The following is a 6,884-nucleotide window of genomic DNA, read 5'->3' on the forward strand; positions in this document are numbered from 1 at the left end:
TGAATGACTCAAATGATGGAGTAATACATCTTTTGCAAGCTAGATGTTTCCAAATTCTTGGCTTTCAACAAAATTGAAGGAGGATTTAAAGAAGTTGACAGCCAACTCGCATTAAAAATCAACAATTGTTGATAACTGTAATTTTTGGCATGGACCTCAGAAACAGTTCAAATAATTGAACAATATCTTATCAATAACACCCCTTCTGCCTACTTAAAAAAAGACTATTGTGATAGGGAGAGGTAGATATATTGTAAGAGAAAGAACATGCTGCTCTAGTAAACAAGGTCGGCAGGAGCAGGCTGTGGGGGATGGGAGTGGTACGTGGCCCACTGAGCAGATGGTAAGACCGGCTAATGTTTTGCTGTTGGCTGATTCTGGAAGGACTATTGAAGAGGTTGATCCACGTTCCAGTCTTGGGTAAACTTAACAGTAGGCCAAAGTTCAGACACCTGGGGAGGGTGAGAAGCCTAACTGAAGTTTGGTCAAGGCAAATTAGTAGTGTTTTGTTCAGACTAGTCAGCACAAACAGTTCAGCTAATCATTGATGAGACAAAGAATGAGAATCTGATGAGTCTGCGTCTGGTTTTGTCTTAGGTAAACAAGGCAGTCATCCCTGAGTCTTATCTAAGCAAAAGGGACGAGTGACTTTGGTCCCTATACTGTTGCCTACAAGACAAAAGAGTGGGGCTATTTTTAAACGGTTGCTACTATTTAGGAGGACAAGACTCAGGTAAAATTTAACATTGTCAAAAGCACACACAGAAATGAAACTGAACCTTAAACCATTTTCTTTTCTTTTTTATTTTTTTAAAGATTTTATTTGTTTATCTTTAGAGGGAAAGGGAAGGAGAGAGGGAGAGAAACATCAATGTATGGTTGCCTTTGTGCATCCCCTGCTGGGAACTGGCCTGCAGGGAACCAGCCTGCAACCCCAGTATGTGCCCTGACTGGGAATCGAACCGTAATTGTCTGGTTCGCAGGCCCGTGCTCAATCCCCTGAGCTACACCAGCCAGGCCATTTTCTTAATAAATTGTAATCATCCATGGATACTTGAACTAAAGAGCAAAAGAGCACCTATCTCACTAAAATATGTATTTCCGATAAAATGTTACTTCTGCATTGGAGTGATCACCAACTCAACCACTGGTGAGTGTTAAGTTCAGGATTGATGGACTACCCAGATACAATTTGTTCCTATATTGTAGATGCTTATTCCATGCAAACCTCTCCATTGTGCAGTATCCGTGTTAACATTTTTGTCATCCGGATGGTTTTATTTAAGGATCCAAGATAGCAAGGGTTCCTTAGGCGGCTGCTGGTGTTTTTTTCAGTGAAGTGGCCCAGTTTCTTCACACTGCAATGCGTGCAATGCCATGCACTGATTGCACACTCCCACTGGGACACAGGACGGGTTGATTAGTGAAGGATCACAAGTGGGTGGCAGAACAATTAGGGTGCCTTACATGTCCCCAACAGAGCATTTGGGAAGCTATGAAGGAACATCAGCCTTTGTTTCTAAGACTGAAGGAAAATCTGTCTTAGAGCTCTTGGCTGTTCCTTTTACGTTTTTTTTTTGTCAGTGGTTTCATATCCAACAACCCTGTAAGCAGCAAGCATGGGGTGGTATTTTTAATCTTTCCCCCTCGGCTGCTTCTCTTTGTCAACATTAGCTGGTGGCATTTAACCAGTTCTTAGTGAATCATTAATGTTTTTAAATTCTACCCATCAGATCAGTTCTTGGACAGTACTATAAAATATTAACCATATCAAACAACATGATGGGTTAGCAGTCTCTCAGGAACCAAAATTCTCTTTTTATTACCTTTTGACTAATACTTCTTGTTTCTTCTGCCAGACACCATTCTATTCTCCTACCAACAGGGCCCAAGGACTGCAGTTGCTCCATATTTACGCTCTCTAATATTTGTCTTTGTTTTGTTTTGTTTTTGATAGAGCCATCCTAACAGTTTTGAGATGACATCTTATTATGGTTTTGATTTGCATTTCCCTGATGATTATTGATATAAGCACAGTTTCATATACCTGTTGGCTATTTGTACAATATGTCTTGTTTGGAAGAATGTCTATTTAATTCCTCTCCCTGTTTTTAAAAATTGGTTTTGGGTTTGTTTGTTTGTTTGTTTGTTATCATTTTGGGGTTTTTTGCTATTGATTTTTTGGAGTTTCTTAATATTTTTAATATTTGTCCTTTATCAAGTACATGGTATGCAAACATTTCCTTCTATAGTTTGTAGGTTGGCTTTCATTTTGTTGATATTTCTTTTGCTGAGCAGTGTAACATACCCCAATGTGAGCAACACATGTCGGAAGCCTTCAGGAGTTTATGATGGAATTTTATTGGCCAAAGTTTCAAAGTTTTACCTGCGCGGGGGCAAACTCTCGGGGTGTCCGAGGACACGGTGCCAAAATGGCTGTAGATGAGAGTCGCACCTGGCGCTTACAGCCTGGGGTTTTTATTGGGGTGAGCAAGCAAGCAAATACAGAAGCAGACGTAGCTGTTAGCAATTGGCTATCTCGAGAGAACACACATGGCTATGTTCTCTGCTTGCAACAATGGATACTTTTCTGCAAAGACAAGGTCATGCACAAGGCGGTTTATCTTGTTCAGCACTCTTTGTACTTTCTGTACATTCTATCTTCCTTGCTGAGTCAGTCTGGAGCCTGCCTCGGGTTCCTTTTGGCTACTTTTATCTAATTCCAGCCCTAACAAGCAGTAGTACTTTAGTTTGACGTATTAGAAATTCTTTATTTGCTGTCTGTTTTCTTACTGCATAAAAGTTTTAGCATATGGGTTGAGGGATCTTTACATTAATTGCCTCTCCTGATACAAATCTGGATTGATGGGAAGACCAACAAAACATGATATGTTTCGAATACCAGTGTACTTATTTTATTCAAAGGGTATAAGATAGGTAATTCAGCCTGCAAACCAGTGCTACTTTTAGCAAAAAAGTCTTGCAATATCCCAGACACAGTTTCCAAGACATCTATTTTATGGGCCATATTCAGATACAAGGGATGAAGGTATAGCAGGGTGTTCCACCCTGGTTTTGTGAAGCTATTCCACTATCTGCTCCTCAACTTTTTGTACAGTATTGGTCATACTGTTCCTCGGGGTATGTGTAACTTACTAACATTCTGCTTTGGGGCAGGTGAATGATATTAATGAAAGGCTATACAAGGAAAATTACTTATACATATTACTTATACATATAAGTTACTATACATAACTTATTTGGTATTCTTACCAAGAACGCATAACCTCAATCTAATTGTGAGAAAATATCAGATACACCAAATTAAGCAACACTCTACAAAATAACTAATACAAACTCCTCAGAAGTACTGTATTAAGATTATGAAAGACAAAGAAAGATTGAGGGACTGTCACAGATTAGAACAGATTAAGAAGAGGTGACAGCTACAAGTATGGTGGCCTGAGCTCAAGGGAGAGGCAGCGTGTGGTTGGGAAAGTGGGGAAGGGCCAACACAGCCTCAGGCACCGCTGGGGGCGAGGGGGAGTGTGACATACCCCCACCCCCACCTGCTTCCAACTGAGTGACAGGGACGCAGGCAACCATGGGGCTATCCAAGTCACAGATAGTCCCCAGTGGCGCACATCCAGAGCAGGCCCAGCAGTGCTGGGCAGAGACACCTTGTCCGTCACCCTGAAGTTAATCCAGAAGCAGCAGCAGCAGCAGACCTTGAAGATGGAGACTGACCTCGAAGAAAAGGATGAGAGCACAGGAAAAGGAGAGTGAATCTGAAAAGGAGAGTGAATCCGAAAAGGAGAAAGATTCCTTGCTTGAATTTGGTCAAAATTAACGTATGCTGGTAAAATCCTCAATGATGATACCGCTCTAAGAGAAGATAAAATTGATGAGAAAAACTTTGTGGTTGTTAATGGTAATGAAACCAAAAGCAGCATGACAACACCAGCACCAGCGACAACTCAGCAGTCAAATCCTACTACCACTACCACAGTTGGTTCCTCCACAGCACTAGCTGCGGCTCAGGTCCCAACCTCCTCCACTGCTTTGGCTCCCACTCCCACACTCTGCACCTATCGCGCCAGCATCGCTGACAGCATCTTCTGAACCTGCACCTGCTGGTACATCAAAACAGGAGAGCCCTGCAGAAAGGCTAGCAGAACCACCGGTGCCTAGTAGCCTGGCATCGACTGGCAGTACATTAGGAGGTTCTTCTCCTGTCAAACATTTTTAAAGATGCAACAAGTGCGCTTGTGACAGGTCAGTCTTAGGATAATATGGTAAGCATGATCACATCAATGGGCTTTGAAGGAGAGCAAGTAATTGCAGCCCTGGAAGCCAGTTTCAACAACCCCGACAGAGCAGTGAAGCATCATTTAATGTGAATCCCGAGAGACTGAGAAAGTCAGGCTGTGGTTGACTCCCTCCAGCAGCTAGATCGGGGACTCAGTTTTCAGTGGCTGCACCTGCACAGCAACTAAGACAGCAACGACTACAACAACCAACTCTGGAAGCCATCCCCTTGGATTTTTACTGAATCGGCCAAAGTTCCAACAGATGAAACAAATTACTCAATAGAATCCTTCCCTGCTTCTAGCATTGCTACAACAGGTAGAGAGAATCCTCCCTTACTGCAGCATAGTAGCCAACACCAGGAGTATTTTATTCAGATGTTAAATAAGCCAGTTCAAGAAGCTGGTGGTCCGGGAGGAGGGGGAGGAGCTGGAGCAGAGGAATTGCAGAAGCCCGAGCTGGTTTTAGGAACCACATTCAAGTAACGCCTCAGGAAAAAGAAGCTATAGAAAGGATAAAGGCCTTAGGACTTTCTGAAGGACTTGTGATACGAGCATATTTTTGCTGCGAGAAGAATGAGAACTCAGCTGCCAAATTTCTTCTAGAGCGAAACTTTGAAGATTGAAAGGGACTTTTTTTTTTTTTTTTTTTTCAGTTTTACACTTCACACACACTGGTCCCTGGATAGAAAAGAAGACCTGATGCAAAGTGACTTCAGTGACCTTGAGGCCCCAGGTGCACTCCAGTCTGCTTGGGATTGATCATGAGCACTCAACCAGCAGATCGTGAAGCACAAGAGGAGAAAAGAGAAAGGGCATGGGGGTGAGAGCCCAGTATGCCCAGGGCTAGAGCAGGTGGCTGAGCTGAGAAGACAAATGAAGAGGAGGAAGAAGGCCCTGGCTGGTGTGGCTCAGTGGGTTGGGCACCAGCCTGCAAACCCAAAGGTCACCGATTTCCAGTCAAGGCACATGTCTAGATTGTAGACTGGGGCCCCAGTAGAAAGTGTGTGAGAGGCAACCAATTGCACATTGATGTTTCTCTTCCTCTCTTTCTTCCTTTCTCTAAAAATAAATAAAATCTTTAAAAAAAAAAGAAAAAGAAAAGGAGGAAGAAAGCCAAGCCTCATGTGAGTGATGACCTCTCCCCCACTGGTTGTCTGGGATGACTTGGGCTAATGTCCACAATACCTGGTATAAGGTAGTAGGCTGTTGGGGGTGAAGAGGGAGGGATCTGGGACATAGGCAGTGATACATACAGCGTGTGTCTGCTTCAGTTAGCAGATACCACAAATTCGCACAGTGTGTAAAATATACACCCAAAATCAGCGTGTGCAGGTCCTTATCTCTTGCATAAAACAGTAGGTAACTTCCCAGGTTTCACTCTTTTTAGTGTACTGGATCCAGAAATCCAGTATAATGGCATGCTTTATATTTCTTTGACTTAACATTGGTTTCAGAAAGAATCGTTGTCATCTTGAATCTACTGTCTCTATTTCATGAGAACACTAAATAATGGCATTATAAAATTGAAAAAAATTGAAACAACTATAAACAGAAATGCCAAATTACAGATGTTTATTGTTGCTGCTTCAAATAAGTATAAAATTAATATCAAGAAACTCCATTATTTTGTGTTAAATACTTGGTGGGGGGAGGGAAGAGATGAGGGAACCTTCTCTAAAAATAAAAATACTGCTATTTTAAATCTCTTGGTCATTGAATGTGAGACCCTTCTAACATGATGTGAAAAGCTGTACAGTACGGGCAGAGTTATTTTTCTATTTACATTTTTGGGGGTTTGGGGAGAAAATTGGTTGGTGTCTAATTACTGTTTACTGTTATATTGCAGTAAAAGCCTTAAAACCGCCATTGCATGTTTGCTTTTGATGTATCGCTTTTGGAAATTGGCACTTTGGGGCCAGTGGAGAAAGCGGCCTTCACGCTCCCCCTCTTCCCTCCCCTCAGCAGAAACATGTTTGTCAGCAAGACATGAGTTCAAGGTGTTTTTTTCAAAACCCACCAAATGCTGATTTTGTTCAAAGTTAATGCCAATATTTCAGAACTGGCTTTCTGATATTTGTAAATGTTTTTCCATATTAGGTAAAAATATATGACCATGGAAGTCATTAGGATTTATTACTTTCAAACAGAGAAGGTGGACAGAACTATAATCCAGCATCTTTTATTGCACAGGAAAGACGGATGAAATCTTTTGGAAGGGTTGGGAGATGTGGCTGGAAAAGTACTTTGGAAAATATACAATCAAGATATCTCATGGCATATTAAAAGAAAAATATTTTATTTGTATTTTTATTATATGTATTGATTTTAGAGAGAAAGAGAAACATTGAGGTGAAAGAGAAACATCCGTTGTGGTAACCTCTCATACAGGCCTGACTGGAGATCAAACCTTTTGGTGTACGGCATGATGCTCCAACCAACTGAGCCACGCCGTTCAGGTCTAACAGAAATATCTTAATAGAAAGGAAAAAAGAACAAGAAGAGATGACAGTTAAGTAAAATGTGGGATCCTGAACTGGATCCTGTACACCAGTGAAAGAACAAATGCTGTTCTGA

General features: G+C 41.7%; 1 pseudogene; it reads left to right on the forward strand.

The window, feature by feature from the left end:
• Positions 1-3,928: 3,928 nt before the first annotated feature.
• LOC119045090 (UV excision repair protein RAD23 homolog B-like) lies at positions 3,929-4,933 on the forward strand (annotated as a pseudogene).
• The last annotated feature ends 1,951 nt before the right edge of the window (positions 4,934-6,884 follow it).

The sequence above is a fragment of the Artibeus jamaicensis genome, unplaced genomic scaffold (assembly GCF_021234435.1).
Source record: "Artibeus jamaicensis isolate MK-2021 breed Jamaican fruit bat unplaced genomic scaffold, CSHL_Jam_final contig_233, whole genome shotgun sequence".
Classification (NCBI taxonomy): Eukaryota; Metazoa; Chordata; class Mammalia; order Chiroptera; family Phyllostomidae; genus Artibeus; species Artibeus jamaicensis.